The sequence below is a fragment of the Pristiophorus japonicus genome, unplaced genomic scaffold (assembly GCF_044704955.1).
Source record: "Pristiophorus japonicus isolate sPriJap1 unplaced genomic scaffold, sPriJap1.hap1 HAP1_SCAFFOLD_603, whole genome shotgun sequence".
Classification (NCBI taxonomy): domain Eukaryota; kingdom Metazoa; phylum Chordata; class Chondrichthyes; family Pristiophoridae; genus Pristiophorus; species Pristiophorus japonicus.
Genome location: NW_027254513.1, coordinates 111480 through 132784, shown reverse-complemented (window position 1 = coordinate 132784; position 21305 = coordinate 111480). Strand labels below are relative to the sequence as shown.

Here is a 21305-nt window from a genome sequence, read left to right as displayed (position 1 = left end):
GAGAGAGAGAGAAAGAGAGAGACAGAGAGAGAGAGACAGAGAGAGAGGCACTCAGAGAGAGAGAGAGAGAGACAGAGCGAGAGAGACAGAAAGAGAGAGAGAGAGAGAGGGAGAGAGACAGAGAGAGAGAGAGAGAAAGACACTGAGACAGAGAGCGAGAGACAGAGAGAGAGAGAGATGGAGAAAGACACTGAGACAGAGAGAGAGAGGGGGAGGGAGAGAGAGAGAGAGAGACAGAGAGAGAGACACTGAGACAGAGAGAGAGAGAGAGAGACAGAGAGAGAGAGAGAGAGAGAATAACACTGAGTCAGAGGGAGAGAGACAGAGAGAGAGAGAGAGAGACAGAGAGGGTGAGAGAGATAGAGAGAGAGAGGAGAGAGAGAGAGAGAGCCAGAGAGGAGACTGAGAGAGAGGGAGAGAGAGTCTGACAGAGAGACAGAGAGAGAGGAGAGAGAGAGAGGGAGAGGAGAGAGAGAGAGAGAGACAGAGAGGAGACAGAGAGAGAGGGAGAGAGAGTCTGACAGAGAGACAGAGAACCAGAGAGAGAGAGAGAGAGGGAGAGAGAGTCTGACAGAGAGACAGAGAGAGAGAGAGCGAGAGAGGGAGAGAGAGTCTGACAGAGAGACAGAGAGAGAGAGAGAGAGGGAGAGAGAGTCTGACAGAGAGAGAGAGAGAGAGGGAGAGAGAGTCTGACAGAGAGAGACAGAGAGAGAGAGAGAGGGAGAGAGAGTCTGACAGAGAGACAGAGAACCAGAGAGAGAGAGAGAGAGGGAGAGAGAGTCTGACAGAGAGACAGAGAGAGAGAGAGAGAGAGGGAGAGAGAGTCTGACAGAGAGACAGAGAACCAGAGAGAGAGAGAGAGAGAGGGAGAGAGAGTCTGACAGAGAGACAGAGAGAGAGAGAGAGAGAGAGGGAGAGAGAGTCTGACAGAGAGACAGAGAACCAGAGAGAGAGAGAGAGGGAGAGAGAGTCTGACAGAGAGACAGAGAGAGAGAGCGAGAGAGGGAGAGAGAGTCTGACAGAGAGACAGAGAGAGAGAGAGAGAGAGGGAGAGAGAGTCTGACAGAGAGAGACAGAGAGAGGAAGAGAGAGTCTGACAGAGAGACAGAGAGAGACAGAGAGAGAGAGAGGGAGAGAGAGGGAGAGAGAGTCTGACAGAGAGAGACAGAGAGAGAGAGAGAGAGGGAGAGAGAGTCTGACAGAGAGACAGAGACAGAGAGAGAGAGAGAGGGAGAGAGAGTCTGACAGAGAGAGACAGAGAGAGTCTGACAGAGAGACAGAGAGAGACAGAGAGAGGGAGAGAGAGTCTGACAGAGAGAGACAGAGAGAGAGAGAGGGAGAGAGAGTCTGACAGAGAGACAGAGAGAGAGAGAGAGAGGGAGAGAGAGTCTGACAGAGAGAGACAGAGAGAGTCTGACAGAGAGAGAGAGAGAGGGAGAGAGAGTCTGACAGAGAGACAGAGAGAGAGAGAGGGAGAGAGAGTCTGACAGAGAGACAGAGAGAGAGAGAGAGAGGGAGAGAGAGTCTGACAGAGAGACAGAGAGAGAGAGAGAGAGGGAGAGAGAGTCTGACAGAGAGACAGAGACAGAGAGAGAGAGAGAGAGAGAGAGGGAGAGAGAGTCTGACAGAGAGAGACAGAGAGAGTCTGACAGAGAGACAGAGAGAGGGAGAGAGAGTCTGACAGAGAGAGACAGAGAGAGAGAGAGGGAGAGAGAGTCTGACAGAGAGACAGAGAGAGAGAGAGAGAGGGAGAGAGAGTCTGACAGAGAGAGACAGAGAGAGTCTGACAGAGAGAGAGAGAGAGAGAGGGAGAGAGAGTCTGACAGAGAGACAGAGAGAGAGAGAGGGAGAGAGAGTCTGACAGAGAGAGAGAGAGAGAGGGAGAGAGAGAGAGTCTGACAGAGAGAGAGAGAGGGTCTGACAGAGAGAGAGAGAGAGAGAGAGAGAGTCTGACAGAGAGAGAGAGAGAGAGAGGGAGAGAGAGAGAGAGTCTGACAGAGAGAGAGAGAGAGAGGGTCTGACAGAGAGAGAGAGAGAGAGAGACAGAGAGAGTCTGACAGAGAGACAGAGAGAGTCTGACAGGCACACCTCCACTTCACCTCAAGGTAGGACTTCTAGTTTTTATTTGTTATTGATTGGTTGCTTATTAAAGAGAAAGATCGCTCCTCACTCAGCAGATATAAGGCAAAATATCATCGCAAGAGATTTTCATCCATTTTACATGGTGTGTTTAATGCTTCAGTCCTTTGTGTTTAATGGGTCCCACCGCCCCGTCTCTGGCTGTGCCTGCCCCGAACTTAACTCGAGGTAAAGTTGTTCAGAACTTACAAAAGTGGATACTTACTCCGTTCGAAGTTAGTTTGGAGTAAGTTTTCGCTGACCAAACTTGCCGAAGTGGCTGGTCACAACCCCTTTTGAAAAAAACCTGAGCTAAAACGAACCTGAGCTAACTCACTCGAACTGGAGCAAACTAAATGCCAAGAATTGCGATTTCTAAGATACTCCAAACTAAACTGGTTGCTCTAAGAAAATTGGGCCCAATTATGTGCAGGTTGGGTCTCCTTACCCGAGGAAGGATATACTTGGCGTAGAGGGAGTGCAGCGAAGGTTCACCAGACTGATTCCTGGGAGGGCAGGACTGTCGTATGAGGAGAGATTGGGTCGACTGGGCCCTGTATTCACTGGAGGATGAGAGGGGGTCTCATTGACGTCAATGATCAGCCATGATCTCATTAAATGGAGTATAATGTGGGAAAGTGTGAGGTCATGCACTTTGGCAGAAAAAAAATCACAGAGCAAGTTATTATTTAAATGGAGAAAGATTTCAAAGTGCGGCAGTACAGCGGGACCTGGGGGTTACTTGTACATGAAACACAAAAGGTTAGTATGCAGGTACAGCAAGTGATCAGGAAGGGCCAATGGTATCTTGGCCTTTATTGTAAAGGGGATGGAGTATAAAAGCAGGGAAGTCTTGCTCCAGTTATACAGGGTATTGGTGAGGCCACACCTGGAGTACTGCGTGCAGTTTTGCTCTCCGTATTTACGAAAGGATATACTTGCTTTGGAGGCAGTTCAGAGAAGGTTCACTCGGTCGATTCCGGGGATGAGGGGGTTGACTTATGAGGAAAGGTTGAGGAGGTTGGGCCTCTACTCATTGGAGTTCAGAAGAATGAGAGGTGATCTTATCGAAACGTATCAGATTATGAGGGGGCTCGACAAGGTGGATGCAGAGAGGATGTTCCCACTGATGGGGGAGACTAGAACTAGGGGGCATGGTCTTAGAATAAGGGGCCGCCCATTTAAAACTGAGATGAGGAGGAATTTCTTCTCTCAGAGGGTTGTAAATCTGTGGAACTCGCTGCCTCAGAGAGCTGTGGAAGCCGGGACATTGAATATATTTAAGGCGGAGATAGACATATTTTTGAGCGATAAGGGAGTGAAGGGTTTTGGGGAGCGGGCGGGGAAGTGGAGCTGGGTCCATGATCAGATCATGATTGGCAGAAAAAAAATCACAGAGCAAGTTATTATTTAAACGGAGAAAGATTGCAAAGTGCCGCAGTACAGCGGGACCTGGGGGTTACTTGTGCATGAAACACAAAAGGTTAGTATGCAGGTACAGCAAGTGATCAGGAAGGGCCAATGGTATCTTGGCCTTTATTGCAAAGGGGATGGAGTATAGACGTAGTCCTTACGACTAGGGGGATCAAGGGGTATGGTGAGAAAGCAGGAATGGGGTACTGAAGTTGCATGTTCAGCCATGAACTCATTGAATGGCGGTGCAGGCTAGAAGGGCCGAATGGCCTACTCCTGCACCTATTTTCTATGTTTCTCTTCATTTTAAAATGAACATTTTTGGCCAAGTAGTGCACTGTTGTTTTAACTCTGATGTATTTTAAATGAACATTTTTGGCCAAGTCAAACCCTCGAACCAGGCATGCTGGGTAACGTGTGGGTGGATACAGACACTGTGGAGTCTGGCTCACAAGCAAGACAGAGGCACTGGCCAATGGGGCGAAAGTGCATTGTGGCCGGCCAATCAGGGGGCGAGTCGGGCCTGGAGCGGGGACATCCTCAACCAATGGGGACTGCCCGGCCCAGTTGGAATGTGGTAGGAAACGCAGCTGGAGGAGCAAGGCCTACGAAAGCACGGAGAAACAACAGGGAGAAAGCAGCGGGGGCAGTCGGAGAAGGAGTCGAGGAGCCGAGAGAGAACGGAGACCGACTGTTACCGGCTGTGAAGCAGACCATCGTACGGGCCCTGGGCTCGACTTGCGTGCAGAAGATACAACCCAGCTACCGAGAGGCCCAGCATCGTCTCAAGAAGCGGAGCCGCACACCGAACAACCCTCCCAGGCCAACCAGCTGAAGAACCGGAGGCCAAAGTAACCGGGAGAGGCAACACTCACCCCAGTAAGCCAACGGAAACCGACCATCCTAAGGCAATGAGGAATAACTGTCAAAAAAGGGATGGTAAGTATTGTCCTGGGGTTTTCTTGTCCCAACTGTCGGCCCAGGTCAGTCAGGCACAAAGCGGGCTGGGGGTGGGGTTGGGGCTGTCTTGTGAAGATAAAATTGTGTAAGCTTTTCGTTGTGACCGTTTCTTCCCATAGATTTTCATAGTTTATAAGTGTGTGTGTCTGAGATGTGTTTTGATGAAGTTTGGCCTTGTTGGAAACTTACCGTGGTTAATACGTTGGACGTACCCGGTTTTTTTGTTGTTCCAAAGGACCACTTGACTCTGAGTGTTATGTTTTCCCTTGTGGAAGCTCAGAATCCACCAGAATTCTGCGCTGAGAACCAGATAGGGGTGCGAGGGCGCTTCGAGACCGCCAGTTTAGTGGTCAGCGAGCCAGAAGCTGCTGGACCGTCCCCGAGAAGGGACAGAGAGACCCAATACACCAACAGCCAACCAAAGACCCCCGTAATAGGGCAGAGCAAAAACCCCCCCCACATGTGCACCGTCCGAGAGATGCACTGGAGCAACACGCCAAGGCTTTTTTCCAGCACTTCCCAAACACAGTGACCCCGACCGCCTACATCATTATCGTAGGCAGTCCCTGGGAATCGAGGAAGACTTGCTCCCACTCTAACGCGAGTTCTCGGGTTGACTGAACAGTCCAATACAGGAACCACAGTCCCTGTCACAGGGTGGGACAGATAGACGTTGAGGGAAGGGGAGGGTGGGACAGGTTTGCCGCACGCTCCTTCCGCTGCCTGCGCTTGCTTTCTGCGTGCTCTCGGCGACGAGACTCGAGGTGCTCAGCGCCCTCCCGGATGCACTTCCTCCACTTAGGGCGGGCTGGTCTTTGGGCCAGGGACTCCCAGGTGTGGGTAGGGATGTTGCACTTTATAATAGGAGGTGTGGTCCCTGTAACGTTTCCTCTGCCTACCTTGGGCTCGCTTGCCTGTGAAGGAGTTCTGAGTAGAGCGCTCGCTTTGGGAATCTCGTGTCTGGGGGCATGTGGACAATGTGGCCCCGCCCAGCGGAGCTGGTCGAGTGTGGTCAGTGCATCGACGCTGGGGATGTTGGGCCTGGTCGAGGACGCTAGCGTTAGTGCGTCTGTCCTCCCAGGGGATTTGCAGGATCTTGCGGAGACAGCGTTGGTGGTATTTCTCCAGCGACTTGAGGTGTCTACTGTACATGGTCCATATCTCTGGGCCATACAGGAGGGTGGGTATCACTACAGCCCTGTAGACCATGAGCTGGGTGCTGGGGGTGAGATACCTACTGTACATGGTCCATGTCTCTGAGCCATACAGGAGGGCGGGTATTACTACAGCCCTGTAGACCATGAGCTGGGTGCTAGGGGTGAGATACCTACTGTACATGGTCCATGTCTCTGGGCCATACAGGAGGGTGGGTATTACTACAGCCCTGTAGACCATGAGCTGGGTGCTAGGGGTGAGATACCTACTGTACATGGTCCATGTCTCTGGGCCATACAGGAGGGTGGGTATTACTACAGCCCTGTAGACCATGAGCTGGGTGCTGGGGGTGAGATACCTACTGTACATGGTCCATGTCTCTGAGCCATACAGGAGGGCGGGTATTACTACAGCCCTGTAGACCATGAGCTGGGTGCTGGGGGTGAGATACCTACTGCACATGGTCAACGTCTCTGAGCCATACAGGAGGGCGGGTATTACTACAGCCCTGTAGACCATGAGCTGTGTACTGGGGTTGAGATACCTACTGCACATGGTCAACGTCTCTGAGCCATACAGGAGGGTGGGTATCACTGCAGCCCTGTAGACCATGAGCTGGGTGGTGGATTTGAGGGCCTGGTCTTCGAACACTCTTTTCCTCAGGCGGCCGAAGGCTGCACTGGCGCACTGGAGGCGGTGTTGGCCCTCGTCGCCAATGTCTGCTCTGGTTGATAAGAGGCTCCCGAGGTCTGGGAAATGGTCCACGTTGTCCAGGGCCACGCCGTGGATCTTGATGACTGGGGGGCAGTGCTGTACGGTGAGGACAGGCTGGTGGGGGACCTTTGTCTTACGGATGTTTAACGTAAGGCCCATGCTTTCGTACGCCTAGTTGAGCATGTTGATGATGGCTTAGAGTTCATCTACCGTCTAGAAGGACAAGGGTAGTAGGCGCATGGGAACACCACCACCTCCTACTTCTCATCCGAGTCACACACCATCTCGACTTGAACTCTCTGCAGTCTTAGAAAACACAGAAACATAAAAAATAGGTGCAGGAGGAGGCCATTGGGCCCTTCGAGCCTGCACCACCATTCAATATAATCATGGATGATCATTCCCTCAGTACCCCACTCCTGCCTTCTCTCCATACCCCATGATCCCTTTAGTCGTAAGGGCCACATCTAACTCCCTTTTGAATATATCCAACGAACTGGCCCCAACAACTTTCTGTGGTAGAGAATTCCACAGGTTCACAATTCTCTGGGTGAAGAAGTTTCTCCTCATCTCGGTCCTAAATGGCTTACCCCTTATCCTTAGACTGTGTCCCTGGTTCTGGACTTCCCCAACATCGGGAACATTCTTCCTGCATCTAACCTGTCCAATCCCGTCAGAATTTTATATGTTTCTATGAGATTCCCTCTCATTCTTCTAAACTCCAGTGAATATAAGCCCAGTCGATCCAGTCTTTCTTCATATGTCCTGCCATCCCGGGAATCAGTCTGGTGAACCTTCGCTGCACTCCCTCAATAGCAAGAATGTCCTTCCTCAGATTAGGAGACCAAAACTGAACACAATATTCCAGGTGTGGCCTCACCAAGGCCCTGTACAACTGCAGTAAGACCTCCCTGCTCCTATACTCAATTCCTCTCGCTATGAAGGCGAACATACCATTTGCCTTCTTCACCGCCTGCTGTACCTGCATGCCAACTTTCAATGACTGATGTACGATGATACCCAGGTCTCGTTGCACCTCCCCTTTTCCTAATCTGTCACCATTCAGATAATATTCTACCTTCCTGTTTTTGCCACCAAAGTGCACAAACTCACTTCAGCGAACATCCCCACTTCTGACCTCACGATGGAGGGAAGGTCTTCCATGAAGCAGCTTAAGATTGTTCGGCCTAGGACACTGCCCTGAGGAACTCCTGCAGCGATGTCCTGGGGCTGTGATTGGTTGACCTCCAACCACCACAACCATCTTCCTTTGCGCTAGGTATGACTCCAGCCAGTTCCCCACCCCGATGTAATATTTACAATTTATATTAACTAACAGAAAACAGAGGGTCGGGATAAATGGGTCATTTTCGGGTTGGCAATCAGTAACTAGTGGGGTGCCACAGGGATCAGTGCTGGGGCCCCATCTATTTACAATCTATATTAATGAAAAAAACAGAGAGTCAGGATAAATGGTTCATTCCCTGGTTGGCAATCAGTAACTAGTGGGGTGCCGCAGGGATCAGTGCTGGGGACCCAACTATTTACAATCTATATTAACGATTTGGAAGAAGGGACTGAGTTTAACGTAGACAAGTTTGCTGACGATACAAAGATGGGAGGAAAAGCAATGTGTGAGGAGGACACAAAATCTGCAAAAGGACACAGACAGGCTCAGTGAGTGGGCAAAAATTTGGCCGATGGAGTATAATGTGGGAAAGTGTGAGGTCATGCACTTTGGTAGAAAAAAATCAAAGAGCAAGTTATTATTTAAACGGAGAAAGATCGCAAAGTGCTGCAGTACAGCGGGACCTGGGGGTTACTTGTGCATGAAACACAAAAGGTTAGTATGCAGGTACAGCAAGTGATCAGGAAGGCCAATGGTATCTTGGCCTTTATTGCAAAGGGGATGGAGTATAAAAGCAGGGAAGTCTTGCTCCAGTTATACAGGGTATTGGTGAGGCCACACCTGGAGTACTGCGTGCAGTTTTGCTCTCCGTATTTACGAAAGGATATACTTTGCTTTGGAGGCAGTTCAGAGAAGGTTCACTCGGTTGATTCCGGAGATGAGGGGGTTGACTTATGAGGAAAGGTTGAGGAGGTTGGGTCTCTACTCATTGGAATTCAGAAGAATGAGAGGTGATCTTATCGAAACGTATCAGATTATGAGGGGGCTCGACAAGGTGGATGCAGAGAGGATGTTCCCACTGATGGGGGAGACTAGAACTAGGGGGCATGGTCTTAGAATAAGGGGCCGCCCATTTAAAACTGAGATGAGGAGGAATTTCTTCTCTCAGAGGGTTGTAAATCTGTGGAATTCGCTGCCTCAGAGAGCTGTGGAAGCTGGGACATTGACTATATTTAAGACAGAGATAGACAGTTTCTTAACCGATAAGGGAGCGGGCAGGGAAGTGGAGCTGGGTCCATGATCGGATCAGCCATGATGGTATTAAATGGCGTAGCAGGCTCGAGGGGCCGAATGGCCCACTCCTGCTCCTATTTCTTATGTTCTTGTTCCCATTGACGTCGGTTTTACTGGGGGGTCCTGTCTTAACACTCACGTGCTGGGCTCTGCCGTTATGGTTCCCTCCCTGCGCCCGCCCGCGTATCTTTGACGGTTCTCAGAGCAATCGACAATTCCTTGGGCGTTGGTTCTCACCTGTTGAGCAAATCGACTAATCTCAACTGCAAGGTCCCCTCCGGAATTTCCGATTCCGATTACAACGACTCTCTTCCCCTCAAAGTTCCGGGGATCTTTGTACTCCTTGCTGTGTATGTACTGACCTTTGAAACTGTCGATGCCTAGAAGCACACAAGACAGACAAATCACATGTAAATCTTGTATTTGTATAGCGCTGTTAATCTCTAGTGATACCCGCCCTCCTGTATGGTTCAGAGACATGGATTGTGAACCAGCATCATCGGCACTCCCTCGGAAACAAGAAAGACTTGCTTCTACTCTAACACAAGTCCTCAGAGACATCGAAACATAGAAAATAGGTGCAAGGGCAGGCCATTGGGCCCTTCGAGCCTGCACCACCATTCAATATGATCATGGCTGATCATGCAACTTCAGTACCCCACTCCTGCCTTCTCTCCACACCCACTGATCCCTTTAGCCGTAAGGGCCACATCTAACTCCCTTTTGAATATATCCAACGAACTGGCCTCAACAACTTTCTGTGGTAGAGAATTCCACAGGTTCACAATTCTCTGGGTGAAGAAGTTTCTCCTCATCTCGGTCCTAAATGGCTTACCCCTTATCCTTAGACTGTGAGCCCTGGTTCTGGACTTCCCCAACATCGGGAACATTCTTCCTGCATCGAACCTGTCCACTCCCGTCAGAATTTTACATGTTTCTATGAGATCCCCTCTCATTCTTCTAAACTCCAGTGAATATAAGCCTAGTCGATCCAGTCTTTCTTCATATGTCAGTCCTGCCATCCCGGGAATCAGTCTGGTGAACCTTCGCTGCAATCCCTCAATAGCAAGAATGTCCTTCCTCAGGTTAGGAGACCAAAACTGAACACAATATTCCAGGTGTGGCCTCACCAAGGCCCTGTACAACTGCAGTAAGACCTCCCTGCTCCTATACTCAAATCCTCTCACTATGAAGGCCAACATACCATTTGCCTTCTTCACCGCCTGCTGTACCTGCATGCCAACTTTCAATGACTGATGTACCATGATACCCAGGTCTCGTTGCACCTCCCCTTTTCCTAATCTGCCGCCATTCAGATAATAAGTAGCTGAACAGTCCAATACGAGAGCCACAGACCCTGTCACGGGTGGGACAGATAGACGTTGAGGGAAGGGGAGGGTGGGACTGGTTTGCCGCACGCTCCTTCCGCTGCCTGCGCTTGCTTTCTGCACGCTCTCGGCGACGAGACTCGAGGTGCTCAGCGCCCTCCCGGATGCACTTCCTCCACTTAGGGCGTACTGGTCTTTGGGCCAGGGACTCCCAGGTGTCGGTGGGGATGTTGCACTTTATCAGGGGAGGGGTGTGTCCCTTGTAACGTTTCCTCTGCCCACCTTTGGCTCGCTTGCCCGTGAAGGAGTTCCGAGTCGAGCGCTCGCTTTTGGAGTCTCGTGTCTGGGGGCATGCGGACAATGTGGCCCTGCCCAGCGGAGCTGGTCGAGTGTGGTCAGTGCTTCGATGCTGGGGATGTTGGGCCTGGTCGAGGACGCTAACGTTGGTGCGTCTGTCCTCCCGGGGGATTTGCAGGATCTTGCGGAGACATCGTTGGTGGTATTTCTCCAGCGACTTGAGGTGTCTACTGTACATGGTCCATGTCTCTGGGCCATACAGGAGGTGGGTATCACTACAGCCCTGTAGACCATGAGCTGGGTGGTGGGGGTGAGATACCTACTGTACATGGTCCATGTCTCTGGGCCATACAGGAGGGTGGGTATTACTACAGCCCTGTAGACCATGAGCTGGGTGTTGGGGGTGAGGTGTCTACTGTACATGGTCCATGTCTCTGAGCCATACAGGAGGGCGGGTATCACTACAGCCCTGTAGACCATGAGCTTGGTAGTGGATATGAGGGTCTGGATTTCAAACACTCATTTCCTCAAGGCGACCGAAGGCCGCACTGGTGCCCTGGAGGGGTTGTTGAACCTCGTCATTGATGTCTGCCCTTGTTGATAGGAGGCTCCCGAGGTATGAAATGTGACGATGTACAGCAGACACCTCAAGTCGCTGGAGAAATACCACCAACGCTGTCTCCGCAAGATCCTGCAAATCCCCTGGGAGGACAGACGCACCAACGTTAGCGTCCTCGACCAGGCCCAACATCCCCAGCATCGAAGCACTGACCACACTCGACCAGCTCCGCTGGGCGGGGCCACATTGTCCGCACGCCCCAGACACGAGACTCCCAAAGCGAGCGCTCTACTCGGAACTATCTAGCCCCCTCATAATTTTATACACCTCAATTAAATCTTCCCTCAGTCTCCTCTGTTTCAAGGAAAATGGAATTAACATCAGATTTGAGGATGTAACGAGCAGGGTGGATAAAGGGGGAACCAGTGGATGTGGTGTATTTGGATTCCCAGAAGGCATTCGATCAGGTTCTACATAAAAGGTTACTGCACAAGATAAAAGTTCACGGGGTTGGGGGTAATATATTAGCACGGATAGAGGATTGGTTAACTAACAGTAAACAGAGAGTCGGGATAAATGGGTCATTCTCGGGTTGGCAATCAGTAACTAGTGGGGTGCTGAAGGGATCAGTGCTGGGGCCCCAACTATTTACAATCTACACTAACGACTTGGAAGAAGGGACCGAGTGTAATGTCGCCAAGTTTATTGACGATACAAAGATGGGAGGAAAAGCAATGTGTGAGGAGGACACAAAATCTGCAAAAGGACACAGACAGGCTCAGTGAGTGGGCAAAAATTTGCCAAATGGATTATAAAATTGGAAAGTGTGAGGTCATGCAGTTGACAGAAAAACATCAAAGAGCAAGTTATTATTTAAATGGAGAAAGATTGCAAAGTGCCGCAGTACAGCGGGACCTGGGGGTTACTTGTGCATGAAACACAAAAGGTTAGTATGCAGGTACAGCAAGTGATCAGGAAGGGCCAATGGTATCTTGGCCTTTATTGCAAAGGGGATGGAGTATAAAAGCAGGGAAGTCTTGCTCCAGTTATACAGGGTATTGGTGAGGCCACACCTGGAGTACTGCGTGCAGTTTTGCTCTCCGTATTTACGAAAGGATATACTTGCTTTGGAGGCAGTTCAGAGAAGGTTCACTCGGTTGATTCCGGGGATGAGGGGGTTGACTTATGAGGAAAGGTTGAGGAGGTTGGGCCTCTACTCATTGGAGTTCAGAAGAATGAGAGGTGATCTTATCGAAACGTATCAGATTATGAGGGGGGCTCGACAAGGTGGATGCAGAGAGGATGTTCCCACTGATGGGGGAGACTAGAACTAGGGGCATGGTCTTAGAATAAGGGGCCGCCCATTTAAAACTGAGATGAGGAGGAATTTCTTCTCTCAGAGGGTTGTAAATCTGTGGAACTCGCTGCCTCAGAGAGCTGTGGAAGCCGGGACATTGAATATATTTAAGACAGAGATAGACAGTTCCTTAACCGATAAGGGGGCGGGCAGGGAAGTGGAGCTGGGTCCATGATCGGATCAGCCATGATGGTATTAAATGGCGGAGCAGGCTCGAGGGGCCGTATGGTCCTACTCCTGCTCCTATTTCTTATGAAAGCCATGGTGGTGCGCCAGTGGACTGAACTTTGATAGAAGCACAACTTGGAGAGGGCACACCGCTTGAACGGAAGTGTTGACGGTCTGGGCCGATGACGTCAGGCTCAATTCCTGCCCCCAATCTCGCTCCCATTATGACCGAATTCTAGCCTGCCCATCTCACCGGGGAAGGATTCCAGTGGCAAGTGTGGGTTGGTATGGTGACCGGTGCAGACCATTACTGCGTCAAAAAGCCAAGTCTGCATCTGTCCATCGCTGTCCCTTGTGGTCACATCCCACTGCCCAGAGGAGGCGAAGTCTTGTCGTTGAGTTACGCTGCACACACTGGTCTGTGGAGACACAAAGAACAGGGTGGATAACGGGGGAACCAGTAGATGTGGTGTATTTGGACTTCCACAAGGCATTTGACAAGGTGTCACAGAAAAGGTTACTGGCACAGGATAAAAGCTCCCTCAGTACTGCCCCTCCGACAGTGCAACACTCCCTCAGTACTGCCCCTCCGACAGTACGACACTCCCTCAGTACTGCCCCTCCAACAGCACAGTACGGCACTCCCTCAGTACTGCCCCTCCGACAGTGCAGTACGGCACTCCCTCAGTACTGCCCCTCCGACAGCACAGTACGGCACTCCCTCAGTACTGCCCCTCCGACAGCACAGTACGGTACTCCCTTAGTACTGCCCCTCCGACAGCGCAGTACGGCACTCCCTCAGTACTGCCCCTCCGACAGCGCAGTACGGCACTCCCTCAGTACTGCCCCTCCGACAGCGCAGTGCGGCGCTCCCTCAGTACTGCCCCTCCGACAGCACAGTACGGTACTCCCTCAGTACTGCCCCTCCGACAGTACAGTACGGCACTCCCTCAGTACTGCCCCTCCGACAGCACAGTACGGCACTCCCTCAGTACTGCCCCTCCGACAGCACAGTACGGCACTCCCTCAGTACTGGCCCTCCGACAGTACGGCACTCCCTCAGTACTGCCCCTCCGACAGTACAGTACAGCACTCCCTCAGTACTGCCCCTCCGACAGTACAGTACGGCACTCCCTCAGTACTGCCCCTCCGACAGCGCAGTACGGCATTCCCTCAGTACTGCCCCTCCGACAGCGCAGTACGACACTCCCTCAGTACTGCCCCTCCGACAGCGCAGTGCGGCACTCCCTCAGTACTGCCCCTCCGACAGCGCAGTACGACACTCCCTCAGTACTGCCCCTCCGACAGCGCAGTGCGGCACTCCCTCAGTACTGCCCCTCCGACAGCGCAGTGCGGCACTCCCTCAGTACTGCCCCTCCGACAGCGCAGTACGACACTCCCTCAGTACTGCCCCTCTGACAGCACAGTACGGCTCTCCCTCAGTACTGCCCCTCTGACAGTACGGCACTCCCTCAGTACTGCCCCTCCGACAGTACGGCACTCCCTCAGTACTGCCCCTCTGACAGCACAGTACGGCTCTCCCTCAGTACTGCCCCTCTGACAGCACAGTACGGCACTCCCTCAGTACTGCCCCTCCGACAGTACGTCACTCCCTCAGTACTGCCCCTCCGACAGTACGGCACTCCCTCAGTACTGCCCCTCCGACAGTACGTCACTCCCTCAGTACTGCCCCTCCGACAGTACGGCACTCCCTCAGTACTGCCCCTCCGACAGTACGGCACTCCCTCAGTACTGCCCCTCTGACAGCACAGTACGGCACTCCCTCAGTACTGCCCCTCCGACAGTACGGCACTCCCTCAGTACTGCCCCTCCGACAGTACGGCTCTCCCTCAGTACTGCCCCTCCAACAGTACGGCACTCCCTCAGTACCGCCCCTCCGGCAGCACTCCCTCAATACTGCCCCTCTGACAGCACAGTACGGCTCTCCCTCAGTACTGCCCCTCCAACAGTACGGCACTCCCTCAGTACCGCCCCTCCGGCAGCACTCCCTCAATACTGCCCCTCTGACAGCACAGTACGGCACTCCCTCAGTACTGCCCCTCCGACAGCACAGTATGGCACTCCCTCAGTACCGCCCCTCCGACAGCGCAGTACGGCACTCCCTCAGTACTGTCCCTCCGACAGCGCAGTACGGCACTCCCTCAGTACCGCCCCTCCGACAGCGCAGTACGGCACTCCCTCAGTACCACCCCTCCGACAGCGCAGTACGGCACTCCCTCAGTACCGCCCCTCCGACAGCACAGTACGGCACTCCCTCAGTACTGCCCCTCCGACAGCGCAGTACAGCACTCCCTCAGTACTGCCCCTCCGACAGTACGGCACTCCCTCAGTACTGCCCCTCCGACAGCGCAGTACGGCACTCCCTCAGTACTGCCCCTCCGACAGTACGGCACTCCCTCAGTACTGCCCCTCCGACAGTGCAGTACGACACTCCCTCAGTACTGCCCCTCCGACAGTACGGCACTCCCTCAGTACTGCCCCTCCGACAGCGCAGTACGGCACTCCCTCAGTACTGCCCCTCCGACAGTGCAGTACGGCACTCCCTCAGTACTGCCCCTCCGACAGTACGGCACTCCCTCAGTACTGCCCCTCCGACAGTACGGCACTCCCTCAGTACTGCCCCTCCGACAGTACGGCACTCCCTCAGTACTGCCCCTCCGACAGCGCAGTACGGCACTCCCTCAGTACTGCCCCTCCCACAGTGCAGTACGGCACTCCCTCAGTACTGCCCCTCCGACAGTACGGCACTCCCTCAGTACTGCCCCTCCCACAGCACAGTACGGCACTCCCTCAGTACTGCCCCTCCGACAGTACGGCACTCCCTCAGTACTGCCCCTCCGACAGTGCAGTGCGGCACTCCCTCAGTACTGCCCCTCCGACAGTACAGTACGGCACTCCCTCAGTACTGCCCCTCCGACAGTGCGGCACTCCCTCAGTACTGCCCCTCCGACAGTGCGGCACTCCCTCAGTACTGCCCCTCCGACAGTGCGGCCCTCCCTCAGTACTGCCCCTCCGACAGTGCGGCACTCCCTCAGTACTGCCCCTCCGACAGTGCAGTACGGCACTCCCTCAGGACTGCCCCTCCGACAGTGCAGTACGGCACTCCCTCAGTACTGCCCCTCCGACAGCGCAGTACGGCACTCCCTCAGTACTGCCCCTCCGACAGCACAGTGCGGCACTCCCTCAGTACTGCCCCTCCGACAGCGCAGTACGGCACTCCCTCAGTACTGCCCCTCCGACAGTGCAGTACGGCACTCCCTCAGTACTGCCCCTCCGACAGCGCAGTACGGCACTCCCTCAGTACTGCCCCTCCGACAGCGCAGTACGGCACTCCCTCAGTACTGCCCCTCCCACAGTGCAGTACGGCACTCCCTCAGTACTGCCCCTCCGACAGCACAGTACGGCACTCCCTCAGTACTGCCCCTCCGACAGTGCGGCACTCCCTCAGTACTGACCCTCCGACAGCGCAGTACCCACTGAGTCACGGCTTACTGTGACTCAATTCGAGTCGGACATTCCTTCCCAGGGCCACCACTGAGACAATTCTCTACCAACAGAAAGCACTGACCTTCAGCCGGGTGTACTTCATCAGATCAAACCTCTTGGCGTAAAGACGGAAGTAGTCGAGAATCCGGGAATTATGCATATAATTTGGGTAACTGGCAGGAATGGGAAAATCACTGTAACACATCATTTCTTTGGAGGTATTGATGATCAATGACTTGTAGATACTGGCCTGGTCATCCGTCGCTTGTTCCTGGTGGAGGTAAACCAAGGGGTATTAGTTGGCCTCAGTATCTTGGGCGAAACGTACGTGAGTGCTGTTCACGATATATAAAAATGCTGGCGCAGCCCTGGACCATTTCCCAGACCTTGGGAGTCTCTTATTAACCAGAGCAGACATTGGCGACGAGGGCCAACACTGGCTCCAGTGCCCCATTGGAGCCTTTGGCTGCCTGAGGAACAGAGTGTTCGAAGACCAGGCCCTCAAATCCACCACCCTCCTGTATGGCCCAGAGACATGGACCATGTACAGTAGGTATCTCACCCCCAGCACCCAGCTCATGGTCTACAGGGCTGTAGTGATACCCGCCCTCCTGTATGGCCCAGAGACATGGACCATGTACAGTAGGTATCTCACCCCCAGCACCCAGCTCATGGTCTACAGGGCTGTAGTAATACCCACCCTCCTGTATGGCTCAGAGACACGGACCATGTACAGTAGGTATCTCACCCCCAGCACCCAGCTCATGGTCTACAGGGCTGTAGTAATACCCACCCTCCTGTATGGCTCAGAGACATGGACCATGTACAGTAGGTATCTCACCCCCAGCACCCAGCTCATGGTCTACAGGGCTGTAGTGATACCCGCCCTCCTGTATGGCTCAGAGACATGGACCATGTACAGTAGGTATCTCACCCCCAGCACCCAGCTCATGGTCTACAGGGCTGTAGTGATACCCGCCCTCCTGTATGGCTCAGAGACACGGACCATGTACAGTAGGTATCTCACCCCCCGCACCCAGCTCATGGTCTACAGGGCTGTAGTGATACCCACCCTCCTGTATGGCCCAGAGACATGGACCATATACAGTAGGTATCTCACCCCCAGCACCCAGCTCATGGTCTACAGGGCTGTAGTGATACCCGCCCTCTGTATGGTTCAGAGACATGGACCATGTACAGCAGACACCTCAAGTCGCTGGAGAAATACCACCAACGATGTCTCCGCAAGATCCTGTAAATCCCCCGGGAGGACAGACGCACCAACGTTAGCGTCCTCGACCAGGCCCAACATCCCCAGCATCGAAGCACTGACCACACTCGACCAGCTCCGCTGGGCAGGGCCACATTGTCCGCATGCCCGCAGACACGAGACCCCCAAAGCGAGCGCTCTACTCGGAACTCCTTCACGGGCAAACGAGCCAAAGGTGGGCAGAGGAAACGTTACAAGGGACACACCCCTCCCCTGATAAAGTGCAACATCCCCACCCACACCTGGGAGTCCCTGGCCCAAAGACCAGTCCGCCCTAAGTGGAGGAAGTGCATCCGGGAGGGCGCTGAGCACCTCGAGTCTCGTCGCCGAGAGCACGCAGAAAGCAAGCGCAGGCAGCGGAAGGAGCGTGCGGCAAACCAGTCCCACCCTCCCCTTCCTTCAATGTCTATCTGTCCCACCCTGTGACAGGGTCTGTGGTTCCTGTATTGGACTGTTCAGTCATCCGAGAACGCATGTTAGAGTGGGAGCAAGTCTTGCTCGATTCCCAGGGACTGCCTATGATGATGACACGTGGAACACGAACTCCTCCAGGCCGCAGAAGCTGCAGGCGGTCCCTGGGGGGGAGTCCGTGAACCAAATGATTGCTCCGTGACAACAGCCTTCAGGCCATCGTCGTATCATTATCATCATAGGCAGTCCCTCGGAATCGAGGAAGACTTGCTCCCACTCTAACATGAGTTCTCGGGTGACTGAACAGTCCAATACAGGAACCACAGACCCTGTCACAGGTGGGACAGATAGACGTTGAGGGAAGGGGAGGGTGGGACAGGTTTGCCGCACGCTCCTTCCACTGCCTGCGCTTGCTTTCTGCGTGCTCGCAATTGGCGACGAGACTCGAGGTGCTCAGCGCCCTCCCGGATGCACTTCCTCCACTTAGGGCGGACTGGTCTTTGGGCCAGGGACTCCCAGGTGTGGGTGGGGGATGTTGCACTTTATCAGGGAGGGGTGGTCCCTTGTAACATTTCCTCTGCCCACCTTTGGCTCGTTTGCCCGTGAAGGAGTTCCGAGTAGAGCTCTTGCTTTGGGGAGTCTCGTGTCTGGGGGGACATGCGGACAATGTGGCCCTGCCCAGCGGAGCTGGTCGAGTGTGGTCAGTGCTTCGATGCTGGGGATGTTGGCCTGATCAAGGACGCTAACGTTGGTGTGTCTGTCCTCCCGGGGGATTTGCTGGATCTTGCAGAGACAGCGTTGGTGGTATTTCTCCAGCGACTTGAGGTGTCTACTGTGCATGGTCCATGTCTCTGAGCCATACAGGAGGGCGGGTATCACTACAGCACTGTAGACCATGAGCTGGGTGCTGGGGGTGAGATACCTACTGTACATGGTCCATGTCTCTGGGCCATACAGGAGGGTGGGTATCACTACAGCCCTGTAGACCATGAGCTGGGTGCTGAGGGTGAGATACCTACTGTACATGGTCCATGTCTGTGGGCCATACAGGAGGGTGGGTATCACTACAGCCCTGTAGACCATGAGCTGGGTGCTGGGGGTGAGATACCTACTGTACATGGTCCCTGTCTCTGGGCCATACAGGAGGGTGGGTATCACTACAGCCCTGTAGACCATGAGCTGGGTGCTGGGGGTGAGATACCTACTGTACATGGTCCATGTCTCTGGGCCATACAGGAGGGCGGGTATCACTACAGCCCTGTGGAACATGAGCTGGGTGCTGGGGGTGAGATACCTACTGTACATGGTCCATGTCTCTGGGCCATACAGGAGGGCGGGTATCACTACAGCCCTGCAGACCATGAGCTGGGTGCTGGGGGTGAGATACCTACTGTACATGGTCCATGTCTCTGGGCCATACAGGAGGCTGGGTATCACTACAGCCCTGTAGACCATGAGCTGGGTGCTGGGGGTGAGATACCTACTGTACATGGTCCATGTCTCTGAGCCATACAGGAGGGCGGGTATCACTACAGCCCTGTAGACCGTGAGCTGGGTGCTGGGGGTGAGATACCTACTGTACATGGTCCATGTCTCTGAGCCATACAGGAGGGCGGGTATCACTACAGCCCTGTAGACCATGAGCTGGGTGCTGGGGGTGAGATACCTACTGTACATGGTCCATGTCTCTGAGCCATACAGGAGGGTGGGTATCACTACAGCCCTGTAGACCATGAGCTGTGTACTGGGGGTGAGATACCTACTGTACATGGTCCATGTCTCTGAGCCATACAGGAGGGTGGGTATTACTACAGCCCTGTAGACCATGAGCTGGGTGCTGGGGGTGAGATACCTACTGTACATGGTCCGTGTCTCTGGGCCATACAGGAGGGTGGGTATCACTACAGCCCTGTAGACCATGAGCTGTGTACTGGGGGTGAGATACCTACTGTACATGGTCCATGTCTCTGAGCCATACAGGAGGGTGGGTATCACTACAGCCCTGTAGACCATGAGCTGTGTACTGGGGGTGAGATACCTACTGTACATGGTCCATGTCTCTGAGCCATACAGGAGGGTGGGTATTACTACAGCCCTGTAGACCATGAGCTGGGTGCTGGGGGTGAGATACCTACTGTACATGGTCCATGTCTCTGGGTCATACAGGAGGGTGGGTATCACTACAGCCCTGTAGACCATGAGCTGGGTGCTGGGGGTGAGATACCTACTGTACATGGTCCATGTCTCTGAGCCATACAGGAGGGCGGGTATCACTACAGCCCTGTAGACCATGAGCTGGGTGCTGGGGGTGAGATACCTACTGTACATGGTCCATGTCTCTGGGCCATACAGGAGGGCGGGTATCACTACAGCCCTGTAGACCATGAGCTGGATGGTGGATTTGAGGGCCTGGTCTTCGAACACTCTTTTCCTCAGGCGGCCGAAGGCTGCACTGGTGCACTGGAGGGCGGTGTTGGCCCTCGTCGCCAATGTCTGCTCTGGTTGATAAGAGGCTCCCTGGGAAGTGCCTCATATGGGCGTGGTCTCCCGATAGATAACGGGAGGGGTTAACCGCCGACAGAGCCCGCCCTTGGGTAGACCCCCCTCCACACCGTCCCCGCAACACGCAGACCCGAAGAAACGCAGCCCGCGTATATCTTGCGAAGCCAGTGCTTGCCTGGAAATTCCACAGTCCTCCGATATCATCGCTCCTCTCAAAGCAGACCGGCTCCAAGTCTTCGTCCAGGCAACACTTCAGGCTGGTGAGCCCGCTTGCTCCTGCCCCGATGATCGCGACACGTTTCATCTGACGGACAGAAGCAAATCAAGTCGAACGCGACGGGCCTCCAACTTCAATCAAAATCACCTTCAGTCCAAGTCAGCATGGGTTTATGAAAGGGAAATCATGCTTGGCAAATCTTCTGGAATTTTTTGAGGATGTAACTAGCAGAGTGGACAAGGGAGAACCAGTGGATGTGGTGTATTTAGAATTTCAAAAGGCTTTTGACAAGGTCCCACACATCGAGTGCAAAATTAAAGCGCATGGTATTGGGGGTAATGTACTGACGTGGATAGAGAACTGGTTGTCAGACAGGAAGCAGAGAGTCAGGATAAACGGGTCCTTTTCAGAATGGCAGGCAGTGACTAGTGGGGTGCCGCAGGGCTCAGTGCTGGGACCCCAGCTATTTACAATATACATTAATGATTTAGACGAAGGAATTGAGTGTAATATCTCCAAGTTTGCAGATGACACTAAGCTGGGTGGCGGTGTGAGCTGTGAGGAGGATGCTAAGAGGCTGCAGGGTGACTTGGACAGGTTAGGTGAGTGGGGCAAATGCATGGCAGATGCAGTATAATGTGGATAAATGTGAGGTTATCCACTTTGGGGGCAAAAACAGAGAGACAGACTATTATCTGAATGGTGACAGATTAGGAAAAGGGGAGGTGCAACGAGACCTGGGTGTCATGGTACATCAGTCATTGAAAGTTGCCATGCAGGTACAGCAGGCGGTGAAGAAGGCAAATGGTATGTTGGCCTTCATAGCGAGAGGATTTGAGTATAGGAACAGGGAGGTCTTACTGCAGTTGTACAGGGCCTTGGTGAGGCCACACCTGGAATATTGTGT

The 21305-nt window shown here is 53.5% G+C and overlaps 1 pseudogene; it reads right to left on the bottom strand.

Moving 5' to 3' along the window:
- Window positions 1–20485, bottom strand: part of LOC139255435 (flavin-containing monooxygenase 5-like) — a 45678-nt pseudogene extending 25193 nt beyond the window's left edge.
- Window positions 20486–21305: the final 820 nt, after the last annotated feature.